Consider the following 18,563-nt stretch of genomic DNA (forward strand, 5'->3'; position numbering starts at 1 on the left):
ACCGCCACACTCCCGCATCACCGCCACTATAATAAAATTATAAACCCCTAATCTGCCGCACTCCCTCATCGCCGCCACTATAATAAAATTATTAACTCCTAAACCGCTGCACTCCCACATCGCCGCCACTATAATAAAATTATTAACCCCTAAACCGCCGCACTACCCGCATCACCGCCACTATAATAAAATTATTAACTCCTAAACCACTGCACTCCCGCATAGCCGCCACTATAATAAAATTATTAACCCCTAATCTGCCGCACTCCCGCATCGCCGCCACTATAATAAAATTATTAACCCCTAATCTGCCACCCCCAACCTCATTAACACTATACTAAATGTATTAATCCCTAAACCTAAGTCTAACCCTAATCCTTACACCCCCTAACTTAGAATTAAAGGGACAGTATACACTCATTTTCATACCTGCATGTAATAGACACTACTATAAAGAATAAGATGCACAGATACTAATATAAAAATCCAGTATAAAATGGTTTAAAAACGTACTTAGAAGCTTTCAGTTTAGCTCTGTTGAAAAATAGCCGGAAAGCCCACTGCAAGTGACAAATAAGACACTCCCCCCTCCCCCTTCTTTTGCATATGAAAAGACCCTTTACACAAACAGGAGCAAACTGGAGAAGGTAGCTGACGGTATTCAAATAAAACTTTGGGGCTTGGTTAGGAGTCTGAAAATCAGAGCAATGTTATTTAAAAATAAGCAAAATGATACCTTTTTAAAAAAAAAAAAACTTTATGGGCTTTATAAATAGGTCATCTACAAAATATTTATGCAAAGAAAAAATGAGTGTATAATGGCCCTTTAAAAGAAATCTAAATAAAATTACTATCATTAACTAAATTATTCCTATTTAAAACTTAATACTTACCTGTAAAATAAACCTAAGATAGCTACAATATAACTAATAGTTACATTTGTATCTATTTTAGGGTTTATTTTTATTTTACAGGCAACTTTGTATTTATTTTAACTAGGTACAATAGTTATTAAATAGTTATTAACTATTTAATAACTCCCTAGTTAAAATAAAGACAAATGTACCTGTAAAATAAAACCTAACCTAAGTTACAATTACACCTAACACTACACTACAATTAAATAAATTAATTAAATTAATACAATTAAATACAATTACCTAAATTACATTAAATTAGCTAAAGCACAAAAAACACTAAATTACAGAAAATAATAAAACAATTACAAGAATTTTAAACTAATTACACCTAATCTAATCCCCCTAACAAAATAAAAAGCCCCCCCCCCAAAATAAAAAAATCCCTACCCTACACTAAATTACAAATAGCCCTTAAAAGAGCCTTTTGCGGGGCATTGCCCCAAAGAAATCAGCTCTTTTACCTGTAATCCCCTCAATATTAAAACCCACCACCCACACAACCAACCCTACTCTAAAACCCACCCAATACCCCCTTAAAAAAACCTAACACTAACCCCTTGAAGATCACCTTACTGGGATAAGTCTTCACCCAACCCGGCTGAAGTCCTCAACGAAGCCGGGAGAAGTCTTCATCCAAGCCAGCAGAAGTGGTCCTCCAGACGGGCAGAAGTCTTCATCCAGACGGCATTTTCTATCTTCATCCATCTTGAGCGGAGCGGGTCCATCTTCAAGACATCCGGCGTGGAGCATCCTCTTCTTTTCGATGACTAACGACAAATGAAGGTTCGTTTAAGGTACGTAAGCCAATCGGAATTAAGATAGAAAAAATCCTATTGGCTGATGCAATCAGCCAATAGGATTGAGCTTGCATTCTATTGGCTGATTGGAACAGCCAATAGAATGCAAGTTCAATCCTATTGGCTGATTGGATCAGCCTATAGGATTAAACTTCAATCCTATTGGCTGAGTGCATCAGCCAATAGGATTTTTTCTACCTTAACTCCGATTGGCTGATAGAATTCTATCAGCTAATCGGAATTGAAGGGACGCCATCTTGGATGATGTACCTTAAACGAACATTCATTCGTCGTGAGTCGTCGGAAAGAAGGGGATGCTCCACGCCGGATGTCTTGAAGATGGACCCGCTCCGCTCAAGATGGATGAAGATAGAAGATGCCGTCTGGATGAAGACTTCTGCCCGTCTGGAGGACTACTTCTGCCGGATTGGATGAAGACTTCTCCCGGCTTCGTTGAGGACTTCGGCCCGGTTGGTTGAAGACTTCTCCTGGCTTCGTTGAGGACTTCGGCCCGGTTGGGTAAAGACGTCTCCCGGTAAGGTGATCTTCAAGGGGTTAGTGTTAGGTTTTTTTAAGGGGGTATTGGGTGGGTTTTAGAGTAGGGTTGGTTGTGTAGATGGTGGGTTTTAATGTTGGGGGGTTTTTCTTTTTCTTTTTTACAGGTAAAAGAGCTGATTTCTTTGGGACAATGCCCCGCAAAAGGCCCTTTTAAGGGCTATTTGTAACAATGAAAATGCTTGTAATTGTTTTAATATTTTCTGTAATTTAGTGGGGTTTTTTTGTGCTTTAGCTAATTTAATGTAATTTAGTTAATTGTATTTAATTTAATTTATTTATTTAATTGTAGTGTAGTGTTAGGTGTAATTGTAACTTAGGTAAGGTTTTATTTTACAGGTAAATTTGTCTTTATTTTAACGAGGGAGTTATTAAATAGTTAATAACTATTTAATAACTATTGTACCTAGTTAAAATAAATACAAAGTTGCCTGCAAAATAAAAATAAACCCTAAGATAGATACAAATGTAACTATTAGTTATATTGTAGCTATCTTAGGCCTAGATTTGGAGTTTGGCGGTAGAAGGGCTGTTAACGCTCCGCGGGCTTTTTTATGGCCGCACCATAAATTTAACTCTGGTATCGAGAGTTTAAACAAATGCTGCGTTAGGCTCCAAAAAAGGAGCGTAGAGCATTTTTACCGCAAATGCAACTCTCGATACCAGAGTTGCTTACGGACGCGGCCGGCCTCAAAAACGTGCTCGTGCACGATTCTCCCATAGGAAACAATGGGGCTGTTTGAGCTGAAAAAAAACCTAACACCTGCAAAAAAGCCGCGTTCAGCTCCTAACGCAGCCCCATTGTTTCCTATGGGGAAACACTTCCTACGTCTGCACCTAACACTCTAACATGTACCCCGAGTCTAAACACCCCTAACCTTACACTTATTAACCGCTAATCTGCCGCCCCCGCTATCGCTGACCCCTGCATATTTTTTTTAACCCCTAATCTGCCGCTCCGTAAACCGCCGCTACTTACATTATCCCTATGCACCCCTAATCTGCTGCCCTAACATCGCCGACCCCTATATTATATTTATTAACCCCTAATCTGCCCCCCTCAACGTCGCCGACACCTGCCTACACTTATTAACCCCTAATCTGCCGAGCGGACCTGAGCGCTACTATAATAAAGTTATTAACCCCTAACCCGCCTCACTAACCCTATAATAAATAGTATTAACCCCTAATCTGCCCTCCCTAACATCGCCGACACCTACCTTCAATTATTAACCCCTAATCTTCCGAGCGGAGCTCACCGCTATTCTAATAAATGTATTAACCCCTAACGCTAAGTCTAACCCTAACCCTAACACCCCCATAACTTAAATATAATTTACATCTAACGAAATTAATTAACTCTTATTAAATAAATGATTCCTATTTAAAGCTAAATACTTACCTGTAAAATAAATCCTAATATAGCTACAATATAAATTATAATTACATTGTAGCTATTTTAGGATTAATATTTATTTTACAGGCAACTTTGTAATTATTTTAACCAGGTACAATAGCTATTAAATAGTTAAGAACTATTTAATAGTTACCTAGTTAAAATAATAACAAATTTACCTGTAAAATAAATCCTAACCTAAGATATAATTAAACCTAACACTACCCTATCAATAAATTAATTAAATAAACTACCTACAATTACCTACAATTAACCTAACACTACACTATCAATAAATAAATTAAATAAACTACCTACAATTACCTACAATTAAACCTAACACTACACTATCAATAAATTAATTAAATAAACTACCTACAATTACCTACAATTAACCTAACACTACACTATCAATAAATTAATTAAACACAATTCCTACAAATAAATACAATTAAATAAACTAGCTAAAGTACCAAAAATAAAAAAGAACTAAGTTACAAAAAATAAAAAAATATTTACAAACATAAGAAAAATCTTACAACAATTTTAAACTAATTACACCTACTCTAAGCCCCCTAATAAAATAACAAAGCCCCCCAAAATAAAAAATTCCCTACCCTATTCTAAATTAAAAAAGTTACAAGCTCTTTTACCTTACCAGCCCTGAACAGGGCCCTTTGCAGGGCATGCCCCAAGAATTTCAGCTCTTTTGCCTGTAAAAGAATAAATACAATACCCCCCCCCCAACATTACAACCCACCACCCACATACCCCTAATCTAACCCAAACCCCCCTTAAATAAACCTAACACTAAGCCCCTGAAGATCTTCCTACCTTGTCTTCACCATCCAGGTTCACCGATCCGTCCTGAAGAGCTCCTCCGATGTCCTGATCCAAGCCCAAGCGGGGGCTGAAGAGGTCCATGATCCGGTCAAAGTCTTCATCCAAGCGGGGCAGAAGAGGATCTTCCATTCGATTGAAGTCATCATCCAGGCGGCATCTTCTATGGTCTTCCATCTGGAGCGAAGCGGCAGGATCCTGAAGACCTCCAGCGCGGAACATCCATCCGGACCAACGACTGAACGACGAATGACTGTTCCTTTAAGGGACGTCATCCAAGATGGCGTCCCTCGAATTCCGATTGGCTGATAGGATTCTATCAGCCAATCGGAATTAAGGTAGGAATTTTCTGATTGGCTGATGGAATCAGCCAATCAGAATCTAGTTCAATCCGATTGGCCGATCCAATCAGCCAATCAGATTGAGCTCCCATTCTATTGGCTGTTCCGATCAGCCAATAGAATGCAAGCTCAATCTGATTGGCTGATTGGATCAGCCAATCGGATTGAACTTGATTCTGATTGGCTGATTCCATCAGCCAATCAGAAAATTCCTACCTTAATTTCGATTGGCTGATAGAATCCTATCAGCCAATCGGAATTCGAGGGACACCATCTTGGATGACGTCCCTTAAAGGAACCGTCATTAGTCGGGAGACAACGGAAGAAGAGGATGGATCCGCGTCGCCTGCTTCAAGATGCCGCTTGGAGAAGATGTTTGCCGGTCCGGATGTCCTCTTCTTGCCGGATAGGAGGAAGACTTTGGAGCCTCTTCTGGACCTCTTCAGCACCGGATTATGGATCGCCAACCCCCGCTTGGGTTGGATGAAGATGTTGGAGCCAGGACGGATCGGTGATACCTGGATGGTGAAGACAAGGTAGGAAGATCTTCAGGGGCTTAGTGTTAGGTTTATTTAAGGGGGGTTTGGGTTAGATTAGGGGTATGTGGGTGGTGGGTTGTAATGTTGGGGGGGGGGGTATTGTATTTATTCTTTTACAGGCAAAAGAGCTGAAATTCTTGGGGCATGCCCCGCAAAGGGCCCTGTTCAGGGCTGGTAAGGTAAAAGAGCTTGTAACTTTTTTAATTTAGAATAGGGTAGGGAATTTTTTATTTTGGGGGGCTTTGTTATTTTATTAGGGGGCTTAGAGTAGGTGTAATTAGTTTAAAATTGTTGTAATATTTTTCTTATGTTTGTAAATATTTTTTTATTTTCTGTAACTTAGTTCTTTTTTATTTTTTGTACTTTAGTTAGTTTATTTAATTGTATTTATTTGTAGGAATTGTGTTTAATTAATTTATTGATAGTGTAGTGTTAGGTTAATTGTAGGTAATTGTAGGTAGTTTATTTAATTATTTTATTGATAGGGTAGTGTTAGGTTTAATTATATCTTAGGTTAGGATTTATTTTACAGGTAAATTTGTTATTATTTTAACTAGGTAACTATTAAATAGTTCTTAACTATTTAATAGCTATTGTACCTGGTTAAAATAAATACAAAGTTACCTGTAAAATAAATATTAATCCTAAAATAGCTATAATATAATTATAATTTATATTGTAGCTATATTAGGATTTATTTTACAGGTAAGTATTTAGCTTTAAATAGGAATCATTTATTTAATAAGAGTTAATTTATTTCATTAGATAAAAATTATATTTAACTTAGGGGGGTGTTAGTGTTAGGGTTAGACTTAGCTTTAGAGGTTAATCAATTTATTAGAATAGCGGTGAGCTCCGCTCGGCAGATTAGGGGTTAATAATTGAAGTTAGGTGTCGGCGATGTTAGGGAGGGCAGATTAGGGGTTAATACTATTTATGATAGGGTTAGTGAGGCGGATTAGGGGTTCATAACTTTATTATAGTAGCGCTCAGGTCCGCTCGGCAGATTAGGGGTTAATAAGTGTAGGCAGGTGTCGGCGACGTTGAGGGGGGCAGATTAGGGGTTAATAAATATAATATAGGGGTCGGCGATGTTAGGGCAGCAGATTAGGGGTACATAGGGATAACGTAGGTGGCGGCGATTTGCGGTCGGAAGATTAGGGGTTAATTATTTTAAGTAGCTGGCGGCGATGTTGTGGGGGGCAGGTTAGGGGTTAATAAATATAATATAGGGGTCGGCGATGTTAGGGCAGCAGATTAGGGGTACATAGGGATAACGTAGGTGGCGGTTGGCAGATTAGGGGTTAAAAATTTTAATCGAGTGGCGGCGATGTGGGGGGAGCTCGGTTTAGGGGTACATAGGTAGTTTATGTGTGTTAGTGTACTTTAGGGTACAGTAGTTAAGAGCTTTATGAACCGGCGTTAGCCAGAAAGCTCTTAACTCCTGCTATTTTCAGGCGGCTGGAATTTTGTCGTTAGAGCTCTAACGCTCACTTCAGAAACGACTCTAAATACCGGCGTTAGAAAGATCCCATTGAAAAGATAGGATACGCAAATGGCGTAGGGGGATCTGCGGTATGGAAAAGTCGCGGCTGAAAAGTGAGCGTTAGACCCTTTAATCACTGACTCCAAATACCAGCGGGCGGCCAAAACCAGCGTTAGGAGCCTCTAACGCTGGTTTTGACGGCTACCGCCGAACTCCAAATCTAGGCCTTAGTTTTATTTTACAGGTAAGTATTTAGTTTTAAAAAGGAATCATTTAGTTAATGATAGTAATTTTATTTAGATTTCTTTTAATTCTATTTAAGTTAGGGGGTGTTAGGGTTAGACTTAGATTTAGGGGTTAATAAGTTTAATATAGTTGCGGCGATGTTGGGGACGGCAGATTAGGGGCTAATAAATATAATGTAGGTGGCGGCGGTGTCGGGGTCGGCAGATTAGGGGTTAATAAGTGTAAGATTAGGGGTGTTTAGACTCGGGGTTCATGTTAGGGTGTTAGGTGTAAACATAACTTATGTTTCTCCATAGGAATCAATGGGGCTGCGTTATTTGCTAAACGCTGCTTTTTTACAGGTGTTAGTTTTTTTTTAAGCCGGCTCTCCCTGACTTAAGCAGCGCTGGTATTGAAGTGAGATGTGGAGCACAATTTTGCTCTATGCTCACTTCTTGCCTGTTAACGCCGGGTTGATTTAAACCTGTAATACCAGCACTGCGGGTAAGTGAGCGGTGAGCATGAACTGCTCGTTAGACCCGCAGCCCTGTTACCGCAAAACTCATAATCTGGCTGACTGTATTTAATCAAAATAAACATTAAAAAAACACGGCATCTCAAAGTATTAGCTGAACTCGACATAGTAAGCAGCCAAAAAGAAATGGTCTGACCGGTTTCGGTCCTTGCGACCGTAATCATAGACCTACATTGCTTACTGGTTAGTTAGTTTAAAAAAGATTAAGAGCATTGTCATTGGTTACTTTACTTAATTGATTGTTTCATAATTAACCCTTAAACGAGCTAAGCAAAACAAAGGAAAAGCGTACATCAAAAAATCCTGAGGGCTAAAGTATATACATATAGATAAGAAATTATCATACATAAATAATTTACAAAGGCCTAGATTTGGAGTTTGGCAGTAGCCGTGAAAACCAGCGTTAGAGGCTCCTAACGCTGGTTTTAGGCTACCGCCGGTATTTGGAGTCAGTCAAAAAAGGGTCTAACGCTCACTTTTCAGCCGCGACTTTTCCATACCGCAGATCCCCTTACGTAAATTGCGTATCCTATCTTTTCAATGGGATCTTCCTAACTCCGGTATTTAGAGTCGTGGCTGAAGTGAGCGTTAGAAATCTAACGACAAAACTCCAGCCGCAGAAAAAAACCAGGAGTTAAGAGCTTTTTGGGCTAACGCCGGTTCATAAAGCTCTTAACTACTGTGCTCTAAAGTACACTAACACCCATAAACTACCTATGTACCCCTAAACTGAGGTCCCCCCACATTGCCGCCACTCGATTAAATTTTTTTAACCCCTAATCTGCCGACCGCCACCTACGTTATACTTATGTACCCCTAATCTGCTGCCCCTAACACCGCCGACCCCTGTATTATATTTATTAACCCCTAACCTGCCCCCCACAACGTCGCCGCCAACTACCTACAATAATTAACCCCTAATCTGCCGACCGCAAAGAGCTGCCACCTACATTATAGCTATGTACCCCTAATCTGCTGCCCCTAACACCGCCGACCCCTATATTATATTTATTAACCCCTAATCTGCCCCCCTCAACGTCGCCTCCACCTGCCTACACTTATTAACCCCTAATCTGCCGAGCGGACCGCACCGCTACTCTAATAAAGTTATTAACCCCTAATCCGCCTCACTAACCCTATAATAAATAGTATTAACCCCTAATCTGCCCTCCCTAACATCGCCGACACCTAACTTCAATTATTAACCCCTAATCTGCCGACTGGAGCTCACCGCTATTCTAATAAATGTATTAACCCCTAAAGCTAAGTCTAACCCTAACACTAACACCCCCCTAAATTAAATATAATTTTAATCTAACAAAATAAATTAACTCTTATTAAATAACTTATTCCTATTTAAAGCTAAATACTTACCTGTAAAATAAACCCTAATATAGCTACAATATAAATTATAATTACATTGTAGCTATTTTAGGATTAATATTTATTTTACAGGCAACTTTGTAATTATTTTAACCAGGTACAATAGCTATTAAATAGTTAAGAACTATTTAATAGTTACCTAGTTAAAATAATAACAAAATTACCTGTAAAATAAATCCTAAACTAAGTTACAATTAAACCTAACACTACACTATCATTAAATTAATTAAATAAAATACCTATAATTACCTACAATTAAACCTAACACTACACTATCAATACATTAATTAAATACAATATCTACAAATAACTACAATGAAATAAACTAACTAAAGTACAAAAAATAAAAAAGAACTAAGTTACAAAAAATAAAAAAATATTTACAAACATAAGAAAAATCTTACAACAATTTTAAACTAATTACACCTACTCTAAGCCCCCTAATAAAATAACAAAGACCCCCAAAATAAAAAAAATGCCCTACCCTATTCTAAATTACTAAAGTTCAAAGCTCTTTTACCTTACCAGCCCTGAACAGGGCCCTTTGCAGGGCATGCCCCAAGAAGTTCAGCTCTTTTGCCTGTAAAAAACATACAATACCCCTCCCAACATTACAACCCACCACCCACATACCCCTAATCTAACCCAAACCCCCCTTAAATAAACCTAACACTAAGCCCCTGAAGATCTCCCTACCTTGAGTCGTCTTCACCCAGCCGAACCAAATTCTTCATCCAAGCGGAGCAAGAAGAGGTCCTCCATCCGGTAGAAGTCTTCATCCAAGCGGGGCAGAAGAGGTCTTCCATCCGATTGAAGTCTTCATCCAAGCGGCATCTTCTATCGTCATCCATCCGGAGCGGAGCGGCAGCATCCTGAAGACCTCCAAGGCGGAACATCCATCCTGGCCGACGACTGAACAACGAATGATGGTTCCTTTAAATGACGTCATCCAAGATGGCGTCCCTCGAATTCCGATTGGCTGATAGGATTCTATCAGCCAATCGGAATTAAGGTAGGAATATTCTGATTGGCTGATGGAATCAGCCAATCAGAATCAAGTTCAATCCGATTGGCTGATCCAATCAGCCAATCAGATTGAGCTCGCATTCTATTGGCTGTTCCGATCAGCCAATAGAATGTGAGCTCAATCTGATTGGCTGATTGAACTTGATTCTGATTGGCTGATTCCATCAGCCAATCAGAATATTCCTACCTTAATTCCGATTGGCTGATAGAATCCTATCAGCCAATCGGAATTCAAGGGACGCCATCTTGGATGACGTCATTTAAAGGAACCATCATTCGTCGTTCAGTCGTCGGCCAGGATGGATGTTCTGCGTCGGAGGTCTTCAGGATGCTGCCGCTCCGCTCCGGATGGATGACGATAGAAGATGCCGCTTGGATGAAGACTTCAGTCGGATGGAAGACCTCTTCTGCCCCGCTTGGATGAAGACTTCTATCGGATGGAGGACCTCTTCTTGCTCCGCTTGGATGAAGAATTTGTCTCGGCTGGGTGAAGACGACTCAAGGTAGGGAGATCTTCAGGGGCTTAGTGTTAGGTTTATTTAAGGGGGGTTTGGGTTAGATTAGGGGTATGTGGGTGGTGGGTTGTAATGTTGGGGGGGGGGTATTGTATGTTTTTTTTTACAGGCAAAAGAGCTGAACTTCTTGGGGCATGCCCCGCAAAGGGCCCTGTTCAGGGCTGGTAAGGTAAAAGAGCTTTGAACTTTAGTAATTTAGAATAGGGTAGGGCATTTTTTTTATTTTGGGGGGCTTTGTTATTTTATTAGGGGGCTTAGAGTAGGTGTAATTAGTTTAAAATTGTTGTAAGATTTTTCTTATGTTTGTAAATATTTTTTTATTTTTTGTAACTTAGTTCTTTTTTATTTTTTGTACTTTAGTTAGTTTATTTCATTGTAGTTATTTGTAGATATTGTATTTAATTAATGTATTGATAGTGTAGTGTTAGGTTTAATTGTAGGTAATTGTAGGTATTTTATTTAATTAATTTAATGATAGTGTAGTGTTAGGTTTAATTGTAACTTAGGTTAGGATTTATTTTACAGGTAATTTTGTTATTATTTTAACTAGGTAACTATTAAATAGTTCTTAACTATTTAATAGCTATTGTACCTGGTTAAAATAATTACAAAGTTGCCTGTAAAATAAATATTAATCCTAAAATAGCTACAATGTAATTATAATTTATATTGTAGCTATATTAGGGTTTATTTTACAGGTAAGTATTTAGCTTTAAATAGGAATAAGTTATTTAATAAGAGTTAATTTATTTTGTTAGAATAAAATTATATTTAACTTAGGGGGGTGTTAGGGTTAGGGTTAGAATTAGCTTTAGTGTTTAATACATTTATTAGAATAGCGGTGAGCTCCGCTCGGCAGATTAGGGGTTAATAAGTGTAGGCAGGTGGAGGCGACGTTGGGGGCGGCAGATTAGGGGTTAATAAATATAATATAGGGGTCGGCGATGTTAGGGCAGCAGATTAGGGGTACATAGGGATAATGTAATTAGCGGCGGTTTACGGAGCGGCAGATTAGGGGTTAATAATAATATGCAGGGGTCAGCGATAGCGGGGGCGGCAGATTAGGGGTTAATAAGTGTAAGGTTAGGGGTGTTTAGACTCGGGGTACATGTTAGGGTGTTAGGTGCAGACGTAGGAAGTGTTTCCCCATAGCAAACAATGGGGCTGCGTTAGGAGCTGAACGCGGCTTTTTTGCAGGTGTTTTTTTCAGCTCAAACAGTCCCATTGTTTCCTATGGGGGAATCGTGCACGAGCACGTTTTTGAGGCTGGCCGCGTCCGTAAGCAACTCTGGTATCGAGAGTTGCAGTAGCGTTAAATATGCCTGTACGCTCCCTTTTTGGAGCCTAACGCAGCCATTCTGTGGATTCTCAATACCAGAGTTATTTTAAAGGTGCGGCCAGAAAAAACCCAGCGTTAGCTACGCGGGTCGTTTCCGACAAAACTCTAAATCTAGCCGAAAGTATTTTATAATACAGCATAAGACAAGGCTTATTCAGGATATAAGTGAATTCTCTATGATAGCTAAACTATCTATAGTGTTCTAAGACCCCAAAATACACATCTACCTCCATTTGTGCAGGTGTATGTGTAAAAAGCCCTTAGAACCTCCCTATGAGAAATATCTTAACACCAGAAATAAATAGTTTATTTATATAACTAAATATGTGTGTTTTATGGTAACATTCTGCAACCACATTTCCAGTTCATGTATGTATTTGACAATAATAGTAGCACATATACTATGGTCATTCTGAGAGTGATACTTGTATATCACCAAAGGGTGAACTATATCCCTTCATGGATTACACTGTCCTTGTGCTAGAGTAAACTAAATGAGAAAGTTACTTAACTATTAAATATCCTGAGCTCAACATCTGAACCTAAACCAAGTCCCAGGGTGGTGCACTAATTTGTCTCCTATGCTGACCTCGGCCGTACCTGGAAAAAACAGCTACTCCCATTAGTTACCATCCTATATCTTATCAGTATGTATGTTAACCATATAGAGCAATCTTACTTATTCTTCCCAATCTGCCAAAATTCTTAAAGTACACACAGAAGATATTTCCACTTAATAAGATACAGGAGTGAGCCTTTAGGTACAGTCAGACGTTAGTCTAGGTAATTTAGTAGTCTAATCTGTGAACAGGGGTATCAGGGGCTGAACCTTCCTCATCTCTGCCAAAAATTGATTATATCAAATTCAAAGTTGAATCCTTTCAGTGCCAGGCTATCCAACTTGTGGATCCATTATATCTCTTGCCGGCTTAAAATATGCAGTTTATTACCGCCCCTGAGTGGTCTCACTATTTGTTCAATGAACTGCCACCTAAAGGATCTGAAATTGCCATGGTGCACCTCTATAAAGTGCTTGGAAAGAGCCGAACATGGTCTCTCACTTGAAATGTATGATAGATGTTCCTTTATCCGCGTACCCACTTTGAGTGGTACTTCCCACGTACTGCCATAAACAGTTAGTGCATTCTATCAGATAGACAACAAATTTACTCATACAATTGATGCAGCCTCTTGTCTCATACACTTCCATACAATGGGATGAGTAAAACTTATCAGTGACCCACACGAGCCTCAGATTCTTTTGCCACATTTAAATGTTCCTTTATGACGTAGCCATGAATCTGCTCGACCCTCATCCCTAAGAAGACTAGGAGACAAGATGTTGCCCAAAGTTAAATTCTTTCTGTATACACATTTGCATACATTTTCAATAAATGGTCTTAAATTCCTATCCCCCCTCAAGATGGGTAGATTTTTCTCAACTATAGAACATATTTCTCTGTACTGGTTGGAGAAAGCTGTAACAAAGATAGGTTCACCCCTGTCTTTCTCAGTTTTTCTGGAGTCCCTCAGTGGATTTCCCCTAATCAGGGTCTCTCTGTCCGTGTCTTTAACTTTAGAAAAAGCACCTGATACCACCCTTTTTGGATATCCCCTCTGGCGTAAGCACCTAGTTTGGTCTCCACTCTCTTTCAGGAAGTCCCCTTACAGTGTGCAATTCCTTTTAAGATGCATAAACTGGCCCTTTGCAATCCCCCCAAAAACATGTTTTGGGTGATTGCTCTTTGCATGTAGAATCGAATTTCCTGTAATGAGCTTTCTTTAGAGAGTAGAAACAATTTTGGTATATACCTCATCTGAGCTGAGGGTGAAATCCAAAAAGTTAATGCTCCTTTAATCCCATTCATGGGTGAAGCTAATCTCTACATCATTGATGTTTAGATACTGTACAAATTCCTCCGCAGTGTTCTTATCCCCTGACCAGATGATCAAGAGGTCATCTATATAGCGTATATATCTCACTATCCATGTAGTAAAGGTGATACTATCTATATCTTGAACTATGTTCAAGGAGGAATTTGACAATATCCCCAATGAATTGGTTCAGATTGTCCACCATATCTGTGAAGAGATCAAGAAAAAATTCTATGGCCCTCAAACCGAATCGGTGAGGGATACTGGAATACAATGACACCACGTCAATTGTTAACCAGCTATAGCCATTTCTCCACTCAGTGTTCTCCATTTTTGTTAGGGCATGGGTTGTGTCTCTTATGTAACTAGGAAATTTATGTATCAGTGGCTGAAGAAATTGGTCTACCCAATTGGATAGGGGCTCCAGTAGGGACCCTATACCTGCAACAATAGGTCTACCCTTAATGTTAATGAGGCTCTTGTGACCCTTCGGGAGATAGTGGAAAATGGGTATGACAGGATGGTCAACTAAAAGACTATTAAAAGTTTTTTCTGTCTAAAAAGCCCATTTCCACACCATCATCCAGAAGGCTCACAAGTAGTGCCCTAAAGCGCTCTGTAGGATCCCCTCCGAGTGGTAAGTATGCCTCTGTGTTGCTAAGTTGCCTTACTGCCTCAGCCACATAAGTACTCATAACCATGATCACAACACTTCCTCCCTTATCTGAGTTTTTAATCATGATTTCTCTGTTATTTTCTAGGGTTGTAACTGCCTCTCTTTCCATTCTAGTCAGATTTGAAGTATTTGTTGGCTGTTTGCTAGATGCGTTAAGTCTTCTACTGTTCTCTTTTGAGATTGCCTTGTCTATCTCCATAATAAAATTACATATATGGGTTTGATGTCCCTTTAAGCTCTGAACTAACATTCACCTAGATTACGAGTTTTGCGCTATAGAGGGTGCGAAAAGAACGCAACAAAAGTTGCGTTATTTTACCCTCCATAGCGCTGCCATTACAAGTTTCTGAAAAGCCGCCTTGTGCATGCGATATGGTGGCGATAAGCTCCATACCACACAAAATCCAAGGGCTGAGAATACGTGCTCGTGCACGCTTTCCCCATAGACATAAATGGGGAGAGAGTGTTATAAAAAAAACTAACACCTGAAGTGCGGAATGAGAAGCTCCATAACGCAAACGTTACGTTTAAACCTAACACCCTAAAATAAACCCCTAATCTAAACACCCCTAATCTGCTGTCCCCGACATTGCCGACACCTAAATAAAGTTATTAACCCCTAATCTGCCGCTCCCAACATCTCCGCCACTAATAAAAGTTATTAACCCCTATTCCACCACTCCCCGACATTGCCACCACTATAATAAAATTATTATCCCCTATTCCGCCACTCCCCAACATCAAAACACTATTATAAAGTTATTAACCATTATTCCGCTGCTCCCAACATCGCCGCCACTATAATAAAGCTATTAACCCCTATTCTGCCACTCCCCGACATCACCACCACTGATAAAAGTTATGAACCCCTAAACATCTTGCCTCCCACATCTCTGCCACTAAATAAACCTATTAACCCCTAAACCGCCAGCCCCCCACATTGCAAAAAACTAAATTTAACTATTAACCTGTCAGGGTACCTATGAATAGCATTAAATAAACTACATATGTATCAAATAAATTTTGTATTTCAGGTCAACTGTCTCCCTTGACATGAGTTGTGTGGGCTGTAGCCATAACAGAACAACCCCCTCTTCTGCTTGGTTACACAGGAGAGAACAAAGGATTTAGACCTTTGTACAGATAAGACCGATGGGCCACTTCAAAGTAAATATTATCATTATGGAGCCCTCAGATGTATATGCCCATATATGGGTTTCCTTCCCAAGATGGGTAATAAAACTTACAGGCCCCTGTAAGGAACAGACGGTCCATCTGTAAGAATAGTGGAATATACAAACATTCTCAAATGATGTGACTCATATCATCTAAGTGTAAATTGTCCCATGCAGGGTTTCCCATACTCAGCTCCCAGACAAGCTGGCATTTTAAGTCTCTGTATGACATGGGAAACTAAATCTCAAATAAAGGAATTGTGCCTAATCTTCATAATAATTTAAAATACACAGATCATATTAAAAACATACATATATATATATATATATATATCAGTAGCAAAGATGTGCACTCTCACTTTGTAACAACAGCCAGGGTGCTAGTAAAAATCAATATAAAAAAGTAACAAACTTGCACTCGCTGGTCTTTTTAGTGAAATAATTTACTGAAAAATTGTGACGTTTCGAGGAAGGGGATTTTTTGTCCTCGAAACGTCACAATTTTTCAGTACATTATTTCACTAAAAAGACCAGCGAGTGCAAGTTTGTTACTTTTATATATATATATATATATATATATATATATATATATATTTGTTAATCCAATAAACCTCATTTCACTACTGAAATATTACTGTGTCCTTCAGTTGTTTGATAGATCAAAATGAAATTGCTTATCCAAACACCCAATTAGTTATAAATGAAAATCATGGAAATTGTCAGGGGTTCCTAAATGTTTGCATATGACTGTATATATATATATATATATATATATATATATATATATATATATATATGTATATGTATATATATATATATATATGTATATGTATATATATATATATATATATATATATATATATATATATATATATATATATATATATATATATATATATAAGTTCAATATAGACAAGCACTCCAGAAATCCAATTCCAATGCCCAGGGTACAGCAGATAAGTAAATAGAAAATAATGAGGAGTGCACTCGCCAGGACTTTTCAGAAGTTTAATTCCAATATGTGAACGTTTTGGGGGGATTAGCCCCTTCTTCATACATACAAAAATACAATATGAGCAAACCCACACCAGACACCCTTAAGTAGGTATGTCAGCCAATCACTAGCTCTCCAGGTGGGGTGCCACGCACACAGTGAGGACACTCCCCTAGCAACAAATGAGGCTGGCCAAACAAAACAAAAAAAGTGCATATATATACATATATAAATATATACAGCAGGACAAAATGTTGGAGGACATATAATATAAGACCTATATGGAATACATCATCATAGCAGATCATATATGACAAGAACAACATTGTTGAGATCAGCAAACAAAAATAAAAAATAATAAAAATAAAGACAGAGATAAATACAAAGTAACTGTATGGGCCATGTTAACCAGGCAACCAGTATGCATTCATTGCATAGCAATTGAGTGTGCATATGTCAAGGAGTAAATAGTGTGGCAAAGGTCTAGTGTTAACGTGTATAGCAGAGAAAGAATGCACAGGGGGTAGCGCAACATATTTCATAAAGCCGTGTCAAATCTAACGGCAACCTGGGAAACGATCAACTGGTGGCTAAGCTGAGAACATAAACACCATGGGCAATAGGGAGAGAATCGGCCGGTAGTTATATCACAACGACACTATTAGTGACAACTTAGAAAACGTGGGGACACAATGTAGCAGAGTTCAAAAACAATACATGTCAGATTGGAGGATTAGCAATAAATACACGTACCCGAAATCTGGGACATCAGGGGTCTGGCATATTACAGAAAAACCGGGAATGCAAGTAATTTGAATAGGAGCGCAAAACAGTTTGGTCACTATGGCAACTGGGAAACACAAAATTCTACTCGTAGTGCAAGTGTGTGTGCATATCAGCAATCCATTAGGAGACCAGGGCCAAAGTTAAGTACGATTAGTGCCAGAAGCATATCCCTCATCACAGAAATGGTGCAGGTATAAAAAAGGGTATCAACATCATAGAGTATATATGCAAAAGAAATATTGCGTATACATATGCCAGAAAACGAAGTCATTATCACTAAGACACGGGCCGTATCACAAATGTAAAACATACTGAGTCAAGATCCACTAAGTATAAAGAGACCGATTGTATCACTCATAGGGTTCAGTTAATAAGAGCGGTGCAATGCGTGTTCTGCTATCCTAGGTGATATGAGAGGGCCAAATGAACGTGTGCCTAACGTCATCAGTAGATAGAACAGGGGCATATAAAATATGGGCCAAATACAAGTCTAGACCTTTGTAGCAAGCTAATATGCTGTAATAAAGCGGGCAGGCAAAGAAACTGGAAACGGTAAACAGTGTGGTAGGGGACATGTACTTGGCAAAGTCAATGAATAATGGCCACGATAAAACTGAAAATGTAAAGGAGGACACTGGGGCTGTTGTACTTTATAAAAAGTCAAAGTAGAAAAAAGGCAAAGTAGAAAAAAAGTGTAGAAAAAACAAAAACTGTCATAAGGGATAAAGAAACTGTGTGAAGAAACATAGAAGCTGTATGGAAAACAATATATCCTTGCTAAACAAATGTTTGTAAAACAACAAAAAGAAGAAATATGTATCAAAAAATAAATAAATAAGCAAATATTAAAGCAATATTAGTGGAGAGCATAAGAATAGGTATGACAGTCCTAAGGCTAAAAATATTAGACTGGGCATAATTCATAAACACACCTGCCAGTCTAGATGTGTGTTGAACCCTTTTGGTATGAGCGTCTCTAAGTCATATGTCCAACGGGCCTCTTTCCAGAGTAGAAGGGTACCTCTGTCACCTCCCCTATTGAGAGGGGGCACATGGTCAATGATGGTGTATCTGAGGTCCTTAACGGTATGGTTGTTGTGGGCGAAGTGTCATGCCACCGGTTGCTCAGAGGACCCATTTTTGATAGCCATTCTGATAGC

The sequence above is a fragment of the Bombina bombina genome, chromosome 3, assembly GCF_027579735.1.
Source record: "Bombina bombina isolate aBomBom1 chromosome 3, aBomBom1.pri, whole genome shotgun sequence".
Lineage (NCBI taxonomy): Eukaryota > Metazoa > Chordata > Amphibia > Anura > Bombinatoridae > Bombina > Bombina bombina.